At 47.8% G+C, this 22,314-nt stretch overlaps 1 protein-coding gene across 11 annotated transcripts in view; it reads left to right on the top strand.

The window, feature by feature from the left end:
* MAP4 (microtubule associated protein 4) overlaps positions 1–22,314 on the top strand; it is a 141,836-nt gene that overhangs the window by 20,008 nt on the left and 99,514 nt on the right. For all 11 annotated transcript variants that reach the window (XM_085050023.1, XM_085050021.1, XM_085050029.1 and 8 more), the window contains exon 2: positions 9,729–9,781. The gene's annotated coding sequence lies outside the window, so the exon portion shown is untranslated. The remainder of the gene's footprint in view (positions 1–9,728; positions 9,782–22,314) is intronic.

Below are 22,314 nucleotides of genomic sequence, written 5' to 3'. Positions count from 1 at the left end.
GAGATTTGTTGCTCAGTGTAACTCAGTGCTGTAGCTCACTAAAGTGTCAGGTGTGCAGGGAGCAGCTGGGTTAGTAGCAGGAGATTCCAGAAAACAAGCAGGGAAACGCTGTGATTTTTAGCACTGAAGTAGAAATGGTCTTGTGTCTGCACGGGGTGTAAATGCCTTTTTTACCTTCCCCCTTCTGGTTCCATATTCATGGTTTTGCTCTTGAGAATTCAGAGAGAAATCAGTGATGATGCAGAGGCTTCAAACGTGCTGTATTTGTGCAGTGGAAAATAAAAAATAGGGTTTGGTTTTTAATGTATTCTTCAATCACTGGTTGTGCTGCTGTCTGGCATAATTTAAAACCCCAAAGTTATAATCTTTTTGCTGAAAAAGAGCAATGAAGCATCTGCTGTATCATCGTTGTCCCAAAATTGATATGGAAAAGGTAAAAGCAAAATCTTGGAATCTCAGAGTTTGTGTTGGAAGGGACCTTAAATCTCACCTCATTCCACCCCTGCCATGGCAGGGACACCTTCCACTGTCCCAGGCTGCTCCAAGCCCCAGTGTCCAGCCTGGCCTTGGACACTTGCAGGGATCCATGAGCAGCCACAGCAGCTCTGGGCACCCTGTGCGAGGGCCTCCCCACCCTCCCAGCCAGGAATTCCTTCCCAATATCCATCCCATCCAAACCTACTCTCTCTGAACCCATTCCCCCATGTCCTGTCATTTCAAGCTCTTATCCAAAATCCCTTTCAAGTGATCTGTCATATTTGTAATCTGTGACTACTGAATTTCGGTATGGACTAAACAAGTGTTGGAGAGGGGATTTGTCACTTCCACGTGCTGGTTTTGTTTTGGGAGCTCTGGTGGAACCACTGGGCTGTGAGCAGTGGGGTGTGTGCTCTGTCCTTGGGATGTGTTTGCTCACCTGTGACTAACTGTGGGGTGCTCCTGATCACATCCCTCTGGCTCTTCTGACCCCACTGCTGCTGGCAGGAGCCTCTGGAGCTGCTCTGCTCTGGCTCCAATTTCCGTAATGGACACACCAGGCACTGAAACCAGCTGGGGAAGCTGCAGGGATGGATATGGGGGAAGGAGGGCAGAATTCCCTTCTGGGCAGGAGCAGATCCCACAAACAGTGAGCAGGAAGAACCTTTATTCAGAACTGCTCATGGAATTCTGTCTGTAAACAGTTAGCAGTTCCTAAAAAACAGCTCTGAGCAAAGGAGATTTGCTGCAGGGTGGATTCATCTTACAGTGTTTATCACCTTTGGTGGGACTGATTTTTGGGGACGTGGGGAGTGCCTGGGTCACGTTCCTCGTGTGTTCCTGCACATCTAAAATATTTCCCCTCAGACACACAGCTTATTAAACCTGTCACACTGATCTGCTTACCAACTGCTCTTCATTTAGAGTGTGAGAATTGGATTTATAGAAATGTATATAAATTACCTTTTTCATGGAAATATTTATATATATATATTAACCAAATAACATGTATTTTCAAAACTTTTAACCCAGTGTCCTGGTCATGCTGTCAACTTGTATTCTGTTTAACTTTGTTATTTTTTTTTTCCCCCCTTTTTTCCTCCAAAACATCCATGTGAAATCTACTGCCATAAATAAGTTTCCAACCTGAAAAGCCAAGGATTAAATAAATCCTAAATCTCCATTATAAAGGTACTTACAGGTCAAGACTGGGGCAGTTGCACGCTGGGGTGAAGCAGCACAGGTCAGTGGTTCCACCATGCTGGAGTCCCTGTAAAATTCTCAATTCACAAGCACCAAGCAAACCTCCCCTCCAAGAGCACCTGCATGGATCCTTTCCCATAAAATTCTAGGGGCTTGATAGGTGTTTTTTTAAGTGCTCAGTGAGGTCTATTATCTATCTCTGAACTATGACCTGCAGCTCCCTGCCCATCCACACGTACCCATGGGATAATCCTCTCCATCCTCCAGGACAGGGATACAGGAGGAGGTTGTGACCTGGTGGAGGTGAGGAGATATTAATGGGCAGCTTGGGCACTTCAGTTATGAAACCTGGCAGGCATCAACCTTGAAAATGTAAGGAGATTTCAGTCTCATGAATTTTCATGCTTTCTTACATTAATAAAATGTCAGGGATGGTTGGGGATTCTCCAGGAGCTGTTTGGCTTTGAAGCTGTTGCTGTGGCAGCCTGCAAGGTCCCGAGGAGATGGGAAATGCAAACTTCTCTCCTGTTTGCCCACAGTAGGGCCTGAGCTGACACTGCAGAACACATTCCTTAATCTGGTATAACTTGGTCAAAACTGCTGGTGGTGCCAGCAATCTCCTTCTTGGTTTTCCCTTTCCAGAGTTGAGGAAAGGCAATGCTGTGTAGTTCCAATGGGATTAGGGAGTTGTCCATTCTGGGTACATGGGTGTGTTTGATACAGAGCCATGGGATGGTTTGGGTGGGAAGGAACCTCAAGGATCATCCAGTGCCACCCCTTGCCATGGCAGGGACACCTTCCACTGTCCCAGGCTGCTCCAATCCTCATCCAGCCTGGCCTGGGACACTGCCAGGGATCCAGGGGCAGCCACAGCTTCTCTGGGCATCCTGTGAAGGGCTTCCTCACCCTTCCAGCCAGGAATTTCTTCCCAATATCCAATATAAATCTCTCCTCCTTTTTGGTTTAAAACCACCACCCCTTGTTCTATCACTGTCTTCTATCTCTGTCTTTGTTCCAAGCCTACTTTAGGGTCCTGACAGGATACATCTTTACCTTGTATTTTTAGATAGATGTAACATTGCTGACCATTCCGTTGACCGTTTGATCTGCACAGCAGGGGTTTGTCATGGGTGAAAGTGGAATGAAGCAAAAGGCCTGTTCTGGAAGCATCTCCAGCCTTACCAGAGGAGGCTGTGGGGGAGCAGTTGTGTTCTCCTGCTGCTCTGGGTGTCGTGTGCAGGGAATGAGTAACAGAAGGATCCTTCTTGTCTGACCTGTTGAACAGCCTGGTACACCTTGCCTGACAGACTTTGTAGAAGACGTTTTAAAAACCAGCAAAAATGTTAATTTTTAAAAAGGTGCTAAGAGATAAGCTCTTGCAAATGCTGTGTTTGTTCCAGTCGTGGGCTGGGGAGGCTTTTATGGTGCTTTGCTCTTTTGCAGTGGCAGATGAGCTGGACTGCTGGAGTTCCCAGGACGCTGGGGTGATGTGGATATGATAAAAAACTTAAGTAAGAGCTGCTCACAGTCTTGTGTCTCCAGCTACCCTTGTGCTGCTGAGTTATGTGATGTTTGGTGACTTCTGGTAACGCTGGGATGTTTTATTTCCTTTTGCAGTCCTTGGCCTGGGGTGAAAGTCTTCTCCCAGACACTGATGGATGTTGTTCCAGAGCTGCCATGGACCAGGACCATTCTTGGATCCATTTGCATGTAGGAATTTTGGTGCAGAGATCAGGATTTTATATGTGGGGATGTTCCTGGTCAGTTTAACTCAACTGTGACATTGCAGCTCCTGGTGAGGAGCTCCTTGCTGTTCCTTCCTGGTGGCAGGAGGGCATCTCAGGAAGGCCATCAGTCAGCTTAGCAGCCTCTCATTAGTGGACAAGTGACATTTGGATAATGAAAGCTGCTTTTTCTCCTTGTTGCCATCAAAGAGTTCATTAATGTTCCCCCTAGCGAAGGCAGGATGGTCGTTGGAGGAGCTCCAGCCTTGAATGATGATTTCATAGTTCAAGGCTTGACTCTGTTCTTAGTGCTCCTTGTGTAATGTGTGTGCAACTGAGTCTTTATGAATCTCACATCATTAAAAATGCTGTTTTGGCCTATACTAACCCAAAAAATGCAGGTTGGATAACGCTGGCAGAGTGTGGGTGTGGGGATGTGCTTTGACAAATAAAGCAGATGACAGGAGTCACAGTGGATCTGTATTGATTAGACAGAACAGTAGAAAGAATTCCTGAATTCTTAAACCCTCTATTTTTAGATGTAAATCGTCTGGGCTGAAGGCTTTCTGTTCCCTAAATTGTTCCAAAAATAAATATTTCAGAAGAGGATTAAACTTGAATGTGAAAGACAGTGTTTTTTATGCATCAGTGTTCATGGAAGGAGCTGGTCAGAAATCACTATTCTCCTTAAATTTGCATGCTCTGAATCCAAATTAGAGCTGCTTTCACCAAAACTACTCATCCACACGGGAGGTTCGAGGTGCTGGTGAGAATGCAACTGTGAGAGCTAATTTTAGCTAATTCAGTCCTGTGAGCAGCAGAGTCCTTCAGCTGTGAAAAGAGACACTTCGCTCTTGCTTAAATCACTTTCTTTTTTTATTGAGCTTCTGCTGAACAGAGACAAGCTTTGCTGATTCTCACCAAGGGCAATTTCTGCCTTGGGTTTTGATGCTGGGTTTGGGGTTGTTTTTTTTTTTTGTGTGAATCTGGATGTTAGGATTTTTTTTTTTTTGTTTTGTTTTGACACTTCAGAAAGATCATTGGATCCTTCTACACATCGCCTGTGTCTAAGTGTTTCATCTCAGCCTTCTCAGGGTGTTCCCAGGCTCCTGTCATGTGTAGTTGGTGTGTAACACAGTCTCTCCCACCCTTCCCACGTCCCTCTGTTGGGCACTAACCAGAGTGCTCTGGCTTCTGGAGCTTTCCTTCCCAGGTGAGCTCCCCTTGCTGCACTGCCCAGCCCTTCAGAGCCCTCCAGGAAGGTCTTGCCTGGTCCTTCACACTGGCACTGTGGCATTCCATGAGTCACTCCTCTAACTTTCCAGAGTCATTGCATGTTGTTTCTTTTTTCCAAATTGCTCCTGACATCCCAAAATCCGTGGTGCTATAAAAACAGCCCTGCTTGTGCAGCTGATTATTTCCTGTCTGATTGGATGAACCTCAGTGGGTTGTAACTTTGTCAACCTGAATCTCTGCCGAAGACTCTGTATTTTAAAGTCTGTCCCCTCCAATAAGGATGAAATGTGGATGTTGCCAAAGAGTATCTTCTTGCTTTGCTGTGGGAGACCTTCATTCTTCCATGTGCTACCTGGGATTGGGGAGGATCATCTCCCTCTCCAGCAGCAGGACTTGCGTGACTGCCGTGGAACTCGGCCTTGCTGTTCATGAATATTTCCCTAGAAAATGATTCACTCTTCAAGTGCACTGGAATTACATCCTGTGTTTTGAAGACTCTTTAAATTATTAGTCTAACTTGACTTCTCTTGGGAGAAGCTCTACTCAAAAGCCTGGAATTAAATCTAAAAGCAGTCTCTTTCAAATCCCAGAATCATCTGGGTTGGAAAAGATCTCTAAGGCTGTTGAGTCTAAGCTGTGCCCAGTCCCTACCTTGTCATCAGCCCGGAGCACTGAGTGCCACACCCAGGAACTCCTTGGGCACCACCAGGACTTCAAACCTCCCTGGGCAGCTCCTGCCAATGCCAGACCACCCTTTCCAGGGAGAAATTCCTGCTGCTGTCCAACCTGAGCCTCCCCTGGCCCAGCCTGAGGCTGTTCCCTCTCTTGTCCCTGTTCCCTGGAGCACAGCCTGACCCCCTGGCTGTCCCCTCCTGTCAGCAGTTGTGCAGAGCCACAAGGTCCTCCTGAGTCGCCTCCTCTCCAGGCTGAACTCCTTTCCCAGCTCCCTTATCCATTTCTCTTGTGATTTACTGTTGGCTTCATCCAAGATGCCTTATGCCAGTGTAGGAACAGGAGTTCCATGCTGAACAAAAATTCATTGAGTATTTGGCAGTGGTGCCCATGAAGGAAAAAAGTCCATCGTACATTTGTGAATGAATTTTTGGTTTAGGACCTTGGTGAGTTCAGAAACAAGCAAGGAGACAATGCAGGGAGTTGTGGCCATAAAGGCAATTTTCTTTCTTCCAGGTGTCCCTTGCCCATGGCAGTGGGTTGGAGTGAGATCTTTGAGGTCTCCTCTAACCCACACCATTCTGTGATTCCTTGTCAGGTTGTTGTAGTTACTGCTCTTAGCTTTATTCCTCTAGGAAAAGCCTGGGATGGAAATCTGAGCTGCCCAATCTGGAGTTTCATGGCTACTGTGTATATTTAGCTCAAGGTTCACCAGCGTTTGCATCCAACACCCCGGGACTGCTTTGCATGTGGAATGTTGGAGCTGGGATGGGCAACACCCCTCTTGGCTGCTCCTATCAAGTGATCTTCATGCCCTGGATGTGTTGGAGACAGAGCTATTTAAAGGGAGCTGTTTACTCTGAGCTTTGGAAACCAGGTCTGAAGGGTGACAGAACAGGAAACCCAGAGGTTGAGGGGCTTTCTCTCGCAGGGCAAGGGAAGCAGTCATGAATTTGGGATGGGAAAAGAGAAAGTGCTGCTTGTTCAGGGAGTCTGAGGGAGCTGATAAGGGCTTCTGATCTGGGGAATGGCACATTCTTTGGTGTAAACTCTGTGGCACTGAAGTGCATTCCACCTGGCTGGAATAAGAGTGCTAATCCTGAGTGTTGCTCTGCTCCCTGTCTCTGTATCATGGACAGGGCCTGAGACAACCACTGCTCACACAGACAGTCCTGGGTCACTGGAACTGGAGAGTGTCCAGGGATGATCATTTTGTGAGGTGGATGTGGGGAATCCTCTCTTGCATCTTTTTTTGGGTGGATTACCAAGATAAGCTCTGTGCTCCTCTCAGGGACCAAGCAGAGCTGGGAGTTCACTCCCTCCTCCAAAGGGCTGGCACTGGAAACTGCTGGAGACAAGTGGGTGCTACTAAAAGCAGTAAGAACCTTCAAATCACAAAAACCTTAAGGGAACTGTTAATGTTTGCTCTGAAATACGGATATGATTTTGGGAGTCCTCAATAACCATTGTATGACAGATGGGGTCTGTTTGGTGAACTCAGGTAAGGCACTGAGTTGTAACCTGGAAGCAGTCAGTGTGTTAATGGGATACAGGGGATTCAGTTTTTCTGGGAATGGGAATCTCTGAAGTTGGAGAAGCTGTTGGAATGTTCTGTACTAAAAGGAGCTTGGGAAGCTGAGGAACAAGAGCTGCTGGTGCAGGATGTGGAACTGGATTTTACAGGGACAGCAAACATGAGCAGTCTGCATGCCAGGCAGTGCCTGTTCTCTGATAGTGCAGGTGAGATAAAGTGAGGAGTGGGAGTGGTGTGAGGTGGAAATGAGATCCCTGCTTTTCCTCTTGGTGCTGCTTTTCCACCTCACTTGTGGGAAAACTGGGTTGGGGAGGGAGGAATTTGGGAGCTTGGAATGGGGGTCACAATACATGGACAGGTAACTCTATACATTAAAATAGTTTTCAGAAATATTTTTGGAACTGGAAAACAATCCTGGTTTATCATGGGCCGTGTGAGTTGGGATTTGCCGGATAAATAGCTTTTTCCCTGCTGTTCACCAAGGTTTCTGTAATAGTCAGAGTCTTCCTTGATTTATGAGTCAAGGGGATGAGGTGAAGTCTCTCTTAGCTACTGTAAGACCCAACACATAAGAAAACTTTGCAGCCACACCTTCAATTTCAGCAAATCTGGGATAAGAAAGACAGATATTTAATGTTTCAGCTTGTCAGTTGAGAACAACCCTAACTTAAAAAGCAGCAATTTTACAATGGGGGCAGTTAAGATCCCAACAGGACAGGAATTCTGCTCTTTAGGGGTGATTTAGAGAGCAGCCAGAGGTGCAGCTTTACCAAAGGAAAGGTTGGTTTGCCCAGACCAAGAACCTGTGGTAGATTTTATCTCACATTTACCAGGCTGACCCAGCACTGCCCCAGTTGAACTGGAGCAACACTAAAAAAAGAGCTCCTGCTTTTCATTTTCTTTAATTCTGCCCAAAAAGAGAGGGCTGTGAGTTGTTTTCTTCATAGATAAGGTAAAGTTTTGGTGGTTTCTGTGCAAAGAAAGTGGAATCTCGTGTGAGAGTGGATCACAGCAGGAGCTGTGGGATGGATTTTTAGGGAGCAGCCAGTTGGGCTGTGATGCCCTTGGGTGTGGTGTGGGTGTTCAGTGGGAAGGAGCTGCAGAGAAGGACCCTGACATCCCAGATTATCACAGGGTGGCTCAGCTGATAATAATGGTGTGGAGAAAGGTGTGGGTTTGTGCTGGGTGTGAGCAGAGTTTCCCTCAGCTGGGAAGGGAGCAAGAGCTGACGCTGAGCACCTCGTGTAGCTGAACCCTACAAGATATTCCTCCATTCCTTCATTAATGGGGTAACTCCCCTTCCCAGCCCTGCTGAAGGGAGCAGGCCTCTTCTGGAAGGTTCTTCTCACTCCTGAGGGCTTCACTGCTTTACTAGAGCGAAAATGACACTTCTCACTGGGCTGTTTGCTCATTTAGCTAAAAGCTCTGGTGTTTAACTTCCCTGCAACACAAAATGTCCATCTGTGGGGAGAGGAACATGGATTAGTGTTTCAGTCTGACTGCTGAGCAGGTACTGAGATGATATTTTCCTGTGAGATTGGCTTGATGACTTGCAGTGGTGGAGAACAAGTTGGCCATTTATTTTTCCACGTGGATTGAAATACTTTAACTCTGTGGCTCAGTTTGTGTTTTCTTCTGCAAGGGAAGTATAAGGAGTAATTTTTTGGATGGAATTTTTTTTTAATAGCTATGTTTGCTTCACAACTAAGAAACATTATCAACAAAATGTAAAATATTGGGTAGAAAAATTTGGAACATGACACCCAGATGAGGAGATGATGATTCCTTGGTAAAGCTACTGGGAATAGTTTCTCTGGAATTGTGGCAAACAGAGAGAAAACAGCTGGAACAGATAAAGCTGCTCTCATGACTGGGATGTGGCTGTCACAGGTGGCTGGCAGGTGTGACAGGGACTGACAGGGGCTCTGTGAGCTCTTAAGCCTTTCATTGAGCACCTGAAATGCTGCTTAGGGCAGGGATGTCCTGATCAGCCTGGATTAATTCAGCTTTAATGCTGTGTTTGGGGAAACCTATTAAGGTGTGTAACAAGGGAGAAGTTGCTGACAGTTTCCGTGGAATGTCCTAAACAGCTTCAGCAAGTGCTGATGGGAAATAGCAATCACAAAATAGCTGGAATGTGAAGGGACCTCTGGAGATCACCCAGTCCAAGCCCTGCCCAGGCTGTGTCACCTGCAGCAGTGCCACAGGAAGGTGTCCAGGTGGGTTTGGGATGTCTCCAGAGAGGGAACCTGCAGGCCCTCCCTGGGCAGCTGTTGCAGGGCTCTGTCCCTCCATGGCAAGAGGCTCTTCCTCCTGCTGGGCTGGAATTTGTGTGTTTTGGTTTGTGGCCATTGCTGCTTGTCCTGTCACTGGCAGCACTGAGCAGAGCCTGGCAGCATCGTGTGGCAGCCCTTGGAGGGATTGGTGTGGATTGCTGGATCCCCCTGAGCTTTCCCTTCTCCAGCCTGCCCAGGCCCAGCTCCTGCAGCCTCTGCTCACCAGAGATGCTCCAGAGCCATGAGCTCTGGGGTCTCTGCTGGACCCTCTGCAGCAGCTCCTTGTCCTGCAGAGCCCAGAAGTGGACAGGATATTCCAGCTGTGCCTGAGCAGGGCTGGGGAGAGGGGCAGATTCCCTCCTTCCAGCCTGATCCCAGCAACAGGGAGATCTTATTCCTGTTTAGGAGGGAACACTAAGGAGAGCTGCCTGGATCACTGGAGGGGAACTGCAGCAAAATCTCCCAAGTTTTAGTTAATTCTGAGTAACACTGCTCATGTTCCAGTCGTCCCTAATTACCTGCCATCCCTAATTACCTGCCATCCCTAATTACCTGCCATCCCGGGACTCTCTTGTCACACACTTCCTTCTCCTTTGTGTCTTGCAGATAAGCAGATTCTGAGGACTGAAGTACCTGCCCAGGGAACACCTGCTTGTGAGGTAGGAACTGATTTTCTAATGCCCCAACACTAAATCTTTAATTCAGAAGCAGAGGTTTGGTACAGCTGTGCATGCACAGCAAAACATCTGTGCTGGGAATTGCAGCAACATCCAGAGACCTGAAATGAGAGTTCTGCCACAGGGAACTTCTGCAGAGCAAACATCTGGATTGCACTCATCCTTCCATTCTTTTATGTTAAACATTCTAATTATTGCTCTTTTTACATCTTTCCAGTTAGAATCCTTCCTGATAGAATGATAGAAAGGTTTGGGTTGGAAGGGACGTTAAGGATCATCCACTCCAACCCCCTGCCATGGCAGGGACACCTCCCACTGTCCCAGGCTGCTCCAAGCCCCAATGTCCAACCTGGCCTTGGACACTGCCAGGGATCCAGGGGCAGCCACAGCTTCTCTGGGAATTCCATCCCAGCCCCTCCCCACCATCCCAGCCAGAAATTCCTTCCCAATATCCCATCCATCCCTGCCCTCTGGCAGTGGGAAGCCATTCCCTGTGTCCTGTCCCTCCATCCCTTGTCCCCAGTCCCTCTGCAGCTCTCCTGGAGCCCCTTCAGGCCCTGGCAGGAGCTCTGAGCTCTCCCTGGATCCTTCCCTTCTCCAGGTGAACATTCCCAGCTCTCCCAGCCTGGCTCCAGAGCAGAGGGGCTCCAACCTTTCAGGTATTTATTAAAGTTTCAGATGCTCCTGGGGTTCTGTTTGGGGTAACAGGGCTGGTGTGGCATCCAAGGCTTGTCCTTTCTGGCCACTTGGACCTTCTTTCCTTGCCTTTTCTGCTGCAAAGGGCTCACATCTTGTTTAACTTGGTCACTCAAGTCTTCTTTTTATCAGAGTAAGAGGACTACAAAAGATTAAAATGGGTAAACTAGGCTAAGAAAAACAAGTCTGATTTGATTTGTTAGGAATTGGGAGCAGCAGATCATCAAGTTTTTTATCCTAGTTGTCCTTTGGGAAGGCGCAATAAAGCTCCAGTTCCACTGGAATCTGCCATCAGGTCTGCAGTTGGGATGTTTGAGGTGGAGGTGCTCACATCATGGGGTTTTGGGAAGGAATTGCAATTTATTTTGATTTTTATGTGGACTGAGAGACTCAGATATCTTCTGCAGAGCAGTTTGGGATTGTTCTCAAATGCTGGTTATGTCTTTGAGTCCTGAGAGGAATATCTGCTGTTTTCCTCACTGATACTTCCATCCACCTTTTCCTTAATAAAAGGACTGAGCTGTTAATGGCAGTGCTGGTTCTATCCAGTGACCTTTGGCTGTGAGGAATGCAGAGAAGTCATACAGACACAGCTCATAACACCTTGGAATAACAGCTTCATCCACTGTGATCTACTGGAACTACCTTGAGATGACACATGTCTCCTAAAACTTCAGTCAGGGGATAAAATTATTCCTCAGGTGTCTTTTTTCCAGAGTCCTTCAGTGCAGATGCAGAGATAACATTGTAGGTGCAGAGTAATTTATTTTCAGCAGGGTTGATGGTCCTGCTTGTGGTGGGACTGGAAGATGCTCCTGTGTGTTCTGTTCATGAAGGGACTGGAGGATGCTCCCACTGATGCCCAGGCTGGGCCCAGGCTCACTGGGGCACTCCCAGCTCCTGCTGTCCATCCCAGGGCTGTGGCCAGCAGCCAAACCATCTTAAATCTTGGTCTCAAAGCCACTTGAACAGAAGCCAAGGGAGATGGCTTATCTCCCTGGGGTGGGATGGAGGGAGGGGCTGTGCCCAGAGTGCCCCACGTGCTTGTCACCGTGGCCTCAGTGGACCTGCAGAGGTCACAGGAGGTGGGGTGTCACCTCCTCAGGGAGAAGCTGGACACAGGAATGGGAGAGCTCTGTGTTTTGCTTCCTGCACCTGCCAGTCTTGAGTGGGTTTTATTTTTTCTCTTTTCTACCTCTCTTGGCTTGGGCTAGTGTGGTCTGAAGGTCTGCCAGGATTCCATCTCAGACTTCATGGAATATCTCCAGTTGGAAGGGACCCTTAGGGATCATTGAGTCCAATTCCCTGCTCCTCACAGGGATCACCTAAAACTAAATCCCATGACTAAAAGTGTTCTCCAGGCACCTCTTGATAGGTCAAGCTGTACCTCCCAACTTGTCTAAGGGAGTGACTTTGCCATTAGGATTTTCCTCCTTTCTTTTCTCCATTGTACAAAACTGGGACTTCCGGCATCCATGTACTTCTCCAGATTTGTTGTTCATGGTTTCAGGACATGGAAACCAACCAGGTGTTTCCCACAGACTGCATTGAGCAGCTAAAGTGCTTCCTGGAGTAATTTATCCAGGAATATTTAATCCACACTCATTGACTGCCTGGATGAATAAAGGCATTTTCCTCCCCAACATCCTCTGGGGAAGCTGGGAGAGCAGGCAGGAAGGAAGAAGTGTTGGTGGGAGTTAGGCACTGGCTGCTCTGCTTGGATTACCTTATTGAGGAATATCTTGGATTCTTTACAAACCATAACCTGTTATCTTGGATTGTCCCTTGGGAATATCCAAGTTCTTCCTGCCTATTCCATTATGAGCTCCTCCAGCCAAGTACAGGGGCAAGTTTGGTCATTCCTGTTAAAATGCAGGTACTGACCATGACTGGGACACCTGGGTCTTCATTTGGTTCCTGTGTTGGTTCCACATGTACAGGTGGGGAGAAAACACTTCTGAAAATGTTACCTGCTAGATAAATTTGTGTTTTATTGTATAATGACTCTAACTGGGAAGAAACACCCACAAACCTGTGTCTTCAGGGTCAGTTTTATAGGCTGGGGAGGCCCTGGCACAGGATGCCCAGAGAAGCTGTGGCTGCCCCTGGATCCCTGGAAGTGTCCAAGGCCAGGCTGGACAGGGCTTGGAGCAACCTGGGATAGTGAAAGGTGTCCCTGCTATGGCATAGGGTGGAATGGGATGAGCTTTAAGGTCCCTTCCAACCCAAACCATTCAGGGATTTGAGGATTCTGAGTCACTTTACCACTTACGGTTTACTTTCTTAAAGGGATGTGGGAAGAGCCCTTAATTAAAATCAAAAAAGGGGTTTTTTTTCAGTTCTACACTGAATATTTCTTTTTTCAATCCCTTCTTTTTCCCTTTTGGGAAGGGCATTGCTGTGTCCAAAGGCACCACAGTGTGACACTGGATGCTGCAGCCATACCTGCGATAAGAAAGTGAATCATTCTCTAAAGAAACCACCAGAGACTGTGCCTGATAACACTGCAGGGACACCTGGAATGCCTTTTATTGCTCTTTCTTTCATCAAATCTCAGCTTTTGTTTTCTAACCCAAGCCTTGTTTTCCAGGCACCCTTGAATGTGTTTATTATCGGGAGGACGGAAATGTAAATACAATGGCGGTTGAGCTGCAGCAGCTCCTCCCTTCCTCCCCCTGCCTTCCTGCATGCTCTTGGGAAGGGGGAAGCTGTTCTTCTGCATTAATTCATTTCAGAAAGGACTGTTCTTCCCCCTGCTGCCACCCCATCAGATTTCGAAGAGACACAATTCTCTCCTTGAGACCAAGAATTAACACAAGGCCTCGTGCTGTCGCTCCTCTTGGCATTTTCCCAAGCTCCTGCCTAGCAGCACATCCCATTTTTGAACCAGATAAGCCACACAGGCACCATTCTACTTGAACTAAGGCTGCGTTCTTCTGCTTGCAACATTTGAGCACATTTCGTAGAAGAAAAATGAAAAAAAAAATTGGAGCTTTCACTGACTTGAGGCTCCCAGCCTTAAGTTTGCAGCTATTTTTGAGAGTTGTTGCTCCAGCGTGGTTGTGGTGGGTGTAGTTGGTCACTAGGAGCTAATGTTGGTTGATCTCTCAGTCAGCAGGAATTTTGTCATTAAAAGCAGGTCAGGATAACAGAAAGGCTCCAATGCAGAATTTGTTCTTTTGTTTGGGAGGAACTGGGCTCAGCTGTTGGCCAGGCTTGAGCAGTCACTTGGCCTCACTCTGTGCCTATCATCTGCTTTTTTTACAGGGTCTGTCATGAACTTTGTATGGCAGGAACAATTTTCTGGGCAGAGTTAATTATTTATCTGCAGTTACCCAGCTCTTCCTTGCTTAACTTGCCGCAGTAAACACTACTGATGTCTGTACCACTCTGAGGTGCTCCCTTGTCACTGCTGAGGATTCAGTGATGCTTTTCTGGCCCTGGGCCAGCTGTGGGGCTGAACCAGCTAAAGAAAAATCCCCGGGATCCTCTCTAAGAATAAACATCATGTGAGAGCAGGAGTGTCCCCCTGCTTGGGGAGAATTAATGTGTCGTGCTGGGGAGGAATAACAGCAGCAGCTTAAGGGCTGGGCTGGCATCCCTGTGGCTAAAGGGATAAGCTGCAGGGCCAGAGCAGGGTCTGGCATGGACCTTCAGCTTTCCTTGCTGCTGGGGATGACATGGTGCTTTCAGAGTGCAGAGGGTTTGTAAATCAGGAACGTGATAAATAACCTTGTTAAGGAGATGGGAACATACCTGCTGAACTCCTTGGCTAACAGAGCTCCTCCAGCTGAAATCCTGATGAGTGTGCCATTGAACACTTGTCAGGCACATCTCTGTGGCTGTATCTGTAATTTCCCTGCCCTGGGTAGCATGGGATGTGCTGGAGTGGTGCAGCAGTGTGGTGATGCTGCCCTGTGGCTCCTGTTCAGCACAGACACTGAGGGATGCTGAGCTAACCTTGGCTTCCCAGGAATTCCCTCGCTGAGGGAGAAGGTCACTGCACTGACACTGGAGCTGTGAATTGCCCTGTGGTCTCTCAGAACAGCCTGAGTTCTCCCCTGGGGAAGGTTTGGGGTGATTCACAGCCTGTTCTGAAGCTCAGTTATCCTTCTCCCTGTCCTCAGGAGCTGTTCCAGTACCACCAGGAGTGTCCCTCTCCCTTGGATCACAGGCAGGGGGTTTTTACTTCCCAGGCTTCCAGCAGATCCTTTGCAGAGCTGTTGTAGCCAGAGGGTTCAGCTCTGCCTGCAGAGGGGCCCAGGTGTGCTCAGCATTTTTAAAGCTAAAGGTTTCTACCTTGGTTTAAAAGGATTTCAGAGTTTTGCCTTTCTCACTTGTGTGTAGGCACAAATATCCCTACTTAGAAGTAATTCCTATTAACATGGAGTACATTTAATTTCCATTATATCTATTATATCTATTGGAGTTGCCCCAAGATGAACAAAATCCATACCTTGAATTGACAAAGATGGTGCAAAAAGTCCCTTGCTAAGCATATTCTAGTGACACACCAGTGTGTAAAGGCAGACTGGGATATCCCAAAGCTGTCCTTAACAGGATCAGGAACAGGGATATCCCAGAGGTGTCCTTAAGGAACAGGCTGCACAGCATGGAGCCCTGCAGGTGTATTCTGCTCCCCCTAAATGTGCTTGGGGACTTGAATTTGCCATGAATTTCTGAGCGTCTGAGTTGCCTTTGTGGAAACAGAGGGACTGAATTTTGTTCTGGCCTGAAAATCCCTGTGGAGCATGTGGGGAGCTCTTGTATGTGGTGTGTGGGCACTGACAGAGCATTTGCTTTTCCTTGGTAGACATCTGCTTCCAGAAGGCTTTGTTGTGGTTTCCAGACAGCAGCCCCTGATCTGTGCACCAGTGCAGCGTGTCTGTTCCATTTCCAGGTTCCTTTGGGGGCATTCCTGGGAGCTGGAAAAGCCATGATCCTTGGAGGCAGCTGAGGAGTCCATCAAGTCACTAACTCACTGTAGCCAAGATCTCACAGAATTTGCAAATAGCTAGAACTCATTTCTTGGTATAGGAGTGCTTTATTTCATTCTTCCAAAGCTTTTTGACCTTCCAGTCATGTTTGAAAGCTTTGAAATATTGCTTTCTCCTGACAAATCCCCTTGAAAAAGCATTGCCAGGTTTGCTGTTCCACTCCCATGGCACGCCAAGCTGGTGCTGAGTTGTCCTGGATGAAAAGAAGTTCTCCAGTCACCTTTCCCATGTGGAAGCTTCCAGTCCTGTGTCCTGATGGGCAGGTTCTGGTGCTCTGTAATTATGTTGTCAAGAGAAGAGCTTATTTGAATGAAAAGTGAAGTAGCTGCTCTAGTACAGTCACTGACACAACAGGAATTGTTCAGTGCAGGAAAGGAGTAGAGCCTGTATGGAAACAGAGCTGCAGGAAGCAGGGATGGTGTGTTCTGGCTGCCAAATGAGGGCCTCCTGTTCTCATGGCTGTGTCTGCTGGAGCTGCTGCTCCCCATCACCTGGGCTGGATTATGCTCCTTGCCCAAATTTTATCTTGTTTTTCGGTAATGCTGCTGAAGGTGCTGCTTTGGGGCACTTGGTTTGCTAGAAGGGGATGTCCTGTGGGCATCACAGTCATGGAATGGTTGAGATTGGAAAAGACCTCCAAGACTGAGCCCAATCTGTGCCTGATCCACGACTTAATTTCAGAATTCATCCTCTCAGACCTTGCTTTCCTTCCTACGCTGGGAGGGAAAATACATATATACACTTATTTATATATTATTATAGATACGTAAGGCAAAACTTAGAGTTGATGAAGGCACTGAGGGCCTGCACAGTGGTGCTAAAACTATAATTAGGCTGGACTAAACCTCTGAATTTTTTTGTCACAGCATGACTGGAACTCATTCTCGTCTCTGGGTTTGTCATTCCAGTTCTGTACAGTTTTCATCCTATCTTAGAATTTAAATTCTCACATGAAAACAAAATCCATAATTCTGGGAGCCATGTACGTAAGACAGACATGGAATAGGATGAATTTAGAGGAGCTGGCGTGAGGGCTGAAGGACTGAGGTGAACTTTTGCTGTGAAACTTCTCCCTTTTTGTGCACTTAGCTGTTGTGTCCAGGCTGTGGCAGTGAGACGATGTTGCAGGAAGAATGAGGAGGTAAAGATGAGAATTGTTGGGTGATGTGCTGTATTGCCATCCTGCCCTTCGTTCCAGGAGAAGGATCTCTCCGGGCAGAGCCAGGCAGCCTTTGTGCCATGGGTTTGGGGAGGGAGGGAGGTTTGGATCCAGACTCCTCCCTGGATCTATTAAAGGAAAGCAGCTGACAGGAGCAGCTGCTTGGGCTGGGGCTCAGCCCAGCATCCTCCAGAGAAAGTGCTTTGCAAACAGCCCTTTCCTCCCCTGCCCCCACCGTGTCCTGTCCTGTGCCAGAGAAAAGAGGAGTCTCTTCCCCCGTGATTGATGAAACTCTCCTTATTTGGTGCTGCCTCTCCCGGGAAGCCGAGCACAAAATCCCCTCTGCTTCGAGGCACTGGAAAACCAGCAGCCAAGCTGGGCTCTGGGGAGCTGGGTTTTGAAAGCTGTAAAAGAATATGTCATTTTGAAGCTAAAACTTCCAGGTCTGGGCAGAAGGTGGGCAGACTCTCTTTTTTTCCTTAGATAAATATTTATGATTTTGGGAGTCCTTTTTAGGTCTCTCACTTTAGTGCTTGTAGGCCTGTGCAGAGCTCGACACTTGAAAGTCCCTCACAGTTATTATCTATGAACTCATCTTCCATGTGGCTTTTTTGAAGGCCAGCCAAGAGCATTAATCCCCACCTTCTAGAGTCCCTAATCCCTGCTGGGGCTTAGAGAAAAGTTATTCTTGTCCTCCCAGTGAAGCTGCTCTGGCAGAGCATCTCTCTCTGTAACTTAAGGCAAGTTTATTAATGTGACTTTTTATCAGCTTGGAAAGGGTACAGCTCCGGATGGAGCAATCCAACTTGGACAGTCTTACCCCATGCTGCTGAGTGCTTAATGGCACTGAAATTGCCCAAAGGGAGGGAATCGTGCAGGAGGTTAGTTTGCTCTTATCTCATCAGCCATAATTACCAATGGTAAAACTCTCTTTGCAGGCACAACTACATGCCACGAAGCTTTTTTGGGAATGGGTGCAGCTGAAGTGGAGTCAGGGCTGGAAGTGAGTGATTCTTTGCAGTTGTATCACTCTTCCTCTCCTCTGCCTGACATTCCTAAAGCCTCCCAGCTCTGGTTTTTGTCCAGCTGTGGCTGTGCTGGCGTCAGGCTCTCTCCCTACGTGAGTCTCCCCCTTCCCACCATCCCTCCAAGAGTGCTTCTCTGAACACTCCAGGCTGGTTCAGGTGTTGTCCTTCCATTTGCTGTCCTTGCAGGGATTTGGACAGCAGGGGAGTTTGAACAGTTTGGCCTTCAGTTTGGTGGCTCTGGGCAGCTCTGTGATCAGTGTGGGGTCAGATGAAGGGTTTGGGAGGTGGCTCAGGGCAGGGCCCTGTCACAGGGAGCTGTGCTGCTTTCCACAGGGGAATTGCAAAACACCCCTCAGGCTTTGGGACAAGTGCAGAGCAATTTCAGCGTAATTCCCAGGAATGCAGTAGGGCTGCTCTCTTGGGTGTCTGGAGTTTTCTGTCTCCAGTTCTGTGGGCAGAGGGTGGCTCTTCAAAGCTGAGAGCAGCAGGAGCTGCTGTGGAGTTTGCTGAGCAAACAGGCTCATGCTTTGTGCTGGGAGCAGCTCCTGCAGCCCGAGCCTGGTGTTGCCTCCCTGAGGGAAAACAGCTTCTGCAGAACTTATCCCCTCACGCTGAGCACAGGGGAACCTGAAATCAGACCAGAAGGGAACTGATGGAAAACCTGCAGGTGAGACTCTGGAATTTCTGAGAGTTTGCAGAGTTCTCAGTGCAGCTGAACTGAGATCAGACAGGGAGGATCTGTGCCATGGAAACACTGAATTCCAGAGGCCTGGCTGGGAGCTGCTGGGAGGGTCCCAGGGGAGGCCCTGGCACAGAGAAGCTGTGGCTGCCCCTGGATCCCTGGCAGTGTCCAAGGCCAGGCTGGACAGGGCTCGGAGCAGCCTGGGACAGTGGAAGGTGTCCCTGCCATGGGACAGGGGGTGGCATTGGATGATTTTTAAGATCCCTCCAAGCCAAACCATGCTGTGATACCATTCTGTGTGTGGATTTAGACACGTTCAAACAGGAATTCTCCCTGGTTCTCTTGCATTTGGATATTCCTTCTGCCTTGATCTTTGACAGAGATCTGACTCCAGCTAATTATTTTTCTTTTGCATAAGTGCAGAATGTAGACTTTATTTTTAAACTGCTTATACTGAGTTGAAAATAATGTTAATAAGGGACATGTAATATTCATGTTACCCACCACTGGAATTCCTCGAAGTCCTGAAGTACCAGTATTTATTTCTCTGTTTCCTTTCCTCTGCTCACAACAGCCCTGGTCACAGTGATCCATTCATGTAGGGATCTGGAACCTTCCATAATACCTGGGAATAATGGCATCAGTCCTCTCCAGGCGACTTTGCTGTGGGAAAGGGAAATGTTTAGTGGAATATGATGGAATGTACAGGTGATTCCTCGCTGGAATCCTGGCTGTGTGGGGCTGTGCTGCAGGTATTTGGAAGCAAATCCTTTGTGGGGTGCGTTAACACCAGGATGGGAAGCAGCAAATGGCAGAACCTCTGGCTGCTGGCAGATTTTGGCCTATGCCAGGATCACCAGAGATCTCTGGGTTGAGACCTCTGGTGAGATCGATTCCTGTGAGGAATTCCAGCCAAGTTAGGTGTTGGAGTGCCCCAGCTCCCTCAAGGACCACACTCCCTGTAAAACGTGTTCTTCTGGCTGGGCAGAGGTTGTATTTGGAGTGAGCAGTGCAGAGCCTTGAACTCCTCTCTGAAGAGCTCCTTGGAGGGGCAGGAGCAAAGGTGAGAGGCTGTGTGGGGTATCCATCCATCCATCCATCCATCCATCCATCCATCCATCCATCCATCCTCACTGGTGTGAGGCTGAATTCCTTGGAAAATCCTCCTGGAGCAGCTGTGTAATTCCATGGTTGTTCCAGCTGTAAGTGTGGATTGTCCTTTCAGGGTTTGGGGTTTAGGAGTTGCTGCCATAGTTCTCACAACAGTCTTGCAGCTCCAGTGCAGTTTTTATTGGTGTTGGGAGCTTTCCCACCCATGCAGTGCATGGATTGTGTGACATTCCTTGGGTGCACTCTGCAGTTTCACAGAATCTTTAAGGTTGAAAAAGAGCCCTGAGAACAAGAAGTCCAACCTTTGCTTCTCACCTCTATATCAACTAAACCAGCTGAACTCAAGTAGCCTCTGAATCATCTTGGTTGCAGTTGCCTCCCCTGGATGCCCCTCTGGTCCTGCAGTTTCCTTTGAAGTCCCTTTATGTTAAAGAGAAAATGTCTCTTTGTTTTGTTGAATCAAACACTGATAATTTTAATGTTAGTGAATACCCACATCTAAAACCAGCAGGTGGGAGCTGCTTTAGAATAGAGCTGGGAAATGCTGGCCTGGCAGCCTTCAGGCCACCTTCAGTTATGGCTTTTGAGTTGACAGTGAGTAGGAGCTCCACACATGGAGAGAGGAGCTTGTTTTACAGCTTGCCCTTGGCTAGTGTGGGATTTCTGCCTGCTTCTCCTTGGACATCATTGTCATTCCATGAAGTGTAAGCTCTCCAAGCCATGAGTGGCTGCAAGGCAGGAGGAAAATAGAAGTTGCTTCAAATCTCCAGAAATGGAGAGAATCTTTTTAACATTCCCAAGGAGGCAGGAATGCCGGGAGACTGCTAATTCACATGGCATCTGAATAATTGATGATGGGGAAAGCACGGCTCGTTGGCTTTATCAGTGCTTTCCTAAGGGGAGTGGAGTTGATGAAAATGTTCCTGCTTATGGAGCAGAAATCATCATTAAGGACTTGGATACAGTAAGTTGGGTTTATTTGCAGTACCAATAACAGCAAAAATAATGCTTGAAAAAGGAGAGAAATGGTAATGAAACCCTAATGAAATTCATGGACACCCTTGGAAATCCTGAATAAACCTCAGAATTATGGAGACTCTTACAGGGCATCATGGACTGAACAAACTGCTCTTTAAGCCACTGACTTTGAAACTCTAAAGTTGTAAGTCAGGAATGTTGAAGCTTGGCCAGGGGGGAGCAGCAGTCAGAGCTGGAGGCTGAGAGAGAGGTGGTTTGTGACCCGAGAAGTGGAAGGAGGGAGATGCCAGACATGGAGAGGAAGTGACTGGGAGCAGACAGGGTGAGGAGGAAGCAATCAGGGCTGAAGTTCTGTCTCAGCTTTGGGATTGTGTTGAAACTTCATTAAACCCATCTGAAGTGAGAACTTAAAACTTCCTGTTTATTGTCTGGTGTGTGGCCTTAAAGGGATTGTGGAAGTGACTGAGATCTGGGTGAAGCCTTCAGAGCTGTTTCATGGTTAGAATCCTGGAATCCCAGGATGGTTTGGGTTGAAGGGACCTTAAATCGCATCTCCTGACATGGCAGGGACACCTTCCACTATCCCAGGCTGCTCCAAGCCCTGTCCAGCCTGGCCTTGGACACTGCCAGGGATCCAGGGGCAGCCACAGCTTCTCTGGGAATTCCATCCCAGCCCCTCCCCACCCTCCCAGCCAGAAATTCCCTCCCGATATCGCATCCATCCCTGCCCTCTGGCAGTGGGAAGCCATTCCCTGTGTCCTGTCCCTCCATGCCTTGTCCCCAGTCCCTCTGCAGCTCTCCTGGAGCCCCTTTAGGCACTGGAAGGGGGAAGCTGGGATTCCTGAGTGGCAATACCTGTGTTGTCCTTGTGTTCCCTCATGGAGGCAATAGTAGGAACTGTTTTCCTTTTACTAGTGCATGTCTGGCTTCTCTTCTGTAGCAGCTTGGAGCTTCTGGGGCTGACTGAATTTATTCTGAGTAATTAAAGTGAGCCAGAAGGCTTGGGCAGTTTGTGCTGAGAAGGGAAACAACTCTGCAAGTGCTTTGTCTGTTGTAGGAGTCCAGGCTTAAAATCATCAAATGCCCCAAACCTGCTCTCTTTGTCCCCAAATCTGCCTCGTCTGGTCCTGCCCTGTCTCTTGCCACTCACACAGGAGAGCAGCAATCACTTAAGCCCTATAAATAATAGCTGGAAGATCTCTTGCTGTATTTATGGTTTGTCTGAAGGAGAATGTGTTCTGTGACTCTCCATGAAATCCTGATCTGCTGGAAGTCTGAACATGCTCTAGAAATTAGGAATATTTGATATGCTGCCCCCCTATCTGCTCTCCCAGGAGCTCTGAGGAAGCTGCCAGCTCACTCTGGTTTCAGCAACACCTCCATGTTGAAATTTGGTGTTTGTTTTTGCTATGGAAATATCTGGAATCTTCTACTGAATCCTGGTTTGATGATGCCATCAGGTACCTGGGCTGGTGCAGCAGGTCTGGAGCATCCCAAAGAACTGGACACCTTCCCTCTGCCAGGGGATGACACCTGCACTTCAGGGAATCTCTGGGGAACTGATTCCTGAATATAATTCTGGAATCCAGGACACCCATTCTGAGGCTGGTTTTTCCAGCAGCTGAGCTGAGCATGGTTTTAAGTGTTGGAGAGATTTTATTAAAGATCTCTCGACCTCCATCTCTTTACCTCTGAGAAGCTTCTGGTGATTTGTGGGATTTTCCTGTGACTCCTGAAACAGCCACAAAGCAGAGCTCGCACTGTGTTTAGTTTTAAAACAGTAAATAAGTGAATCCCATTGGTTTAGGCTGTGCCAAAAAAAGGATAAAAAATTCAGTTGGGTCATAGACTTTTGTGCCCAGCCA

The sequence above is a fragment of the Lichenostomus cassidix genome, chromosome 2 (genome assembly GCF_008360975.1).
Source record: "Lichenostomus cassidix isolate B80296 chromosome 2, HeHo_3.0, whole genome shotgun sequence".
NCBI classification, from domain to species: domain Eukaryota; kingdom Metazoa; phylum Chordata; class Aves; order Passeriformes; family Meliphagidae; genus Lichenostomus; species Lichenostomus cassidix.
The sequence above is the reverse complement of the archived record's forward strand: the minus strand, read 5'-3'. Positions and strand labels throughout refer to the sequence as shown.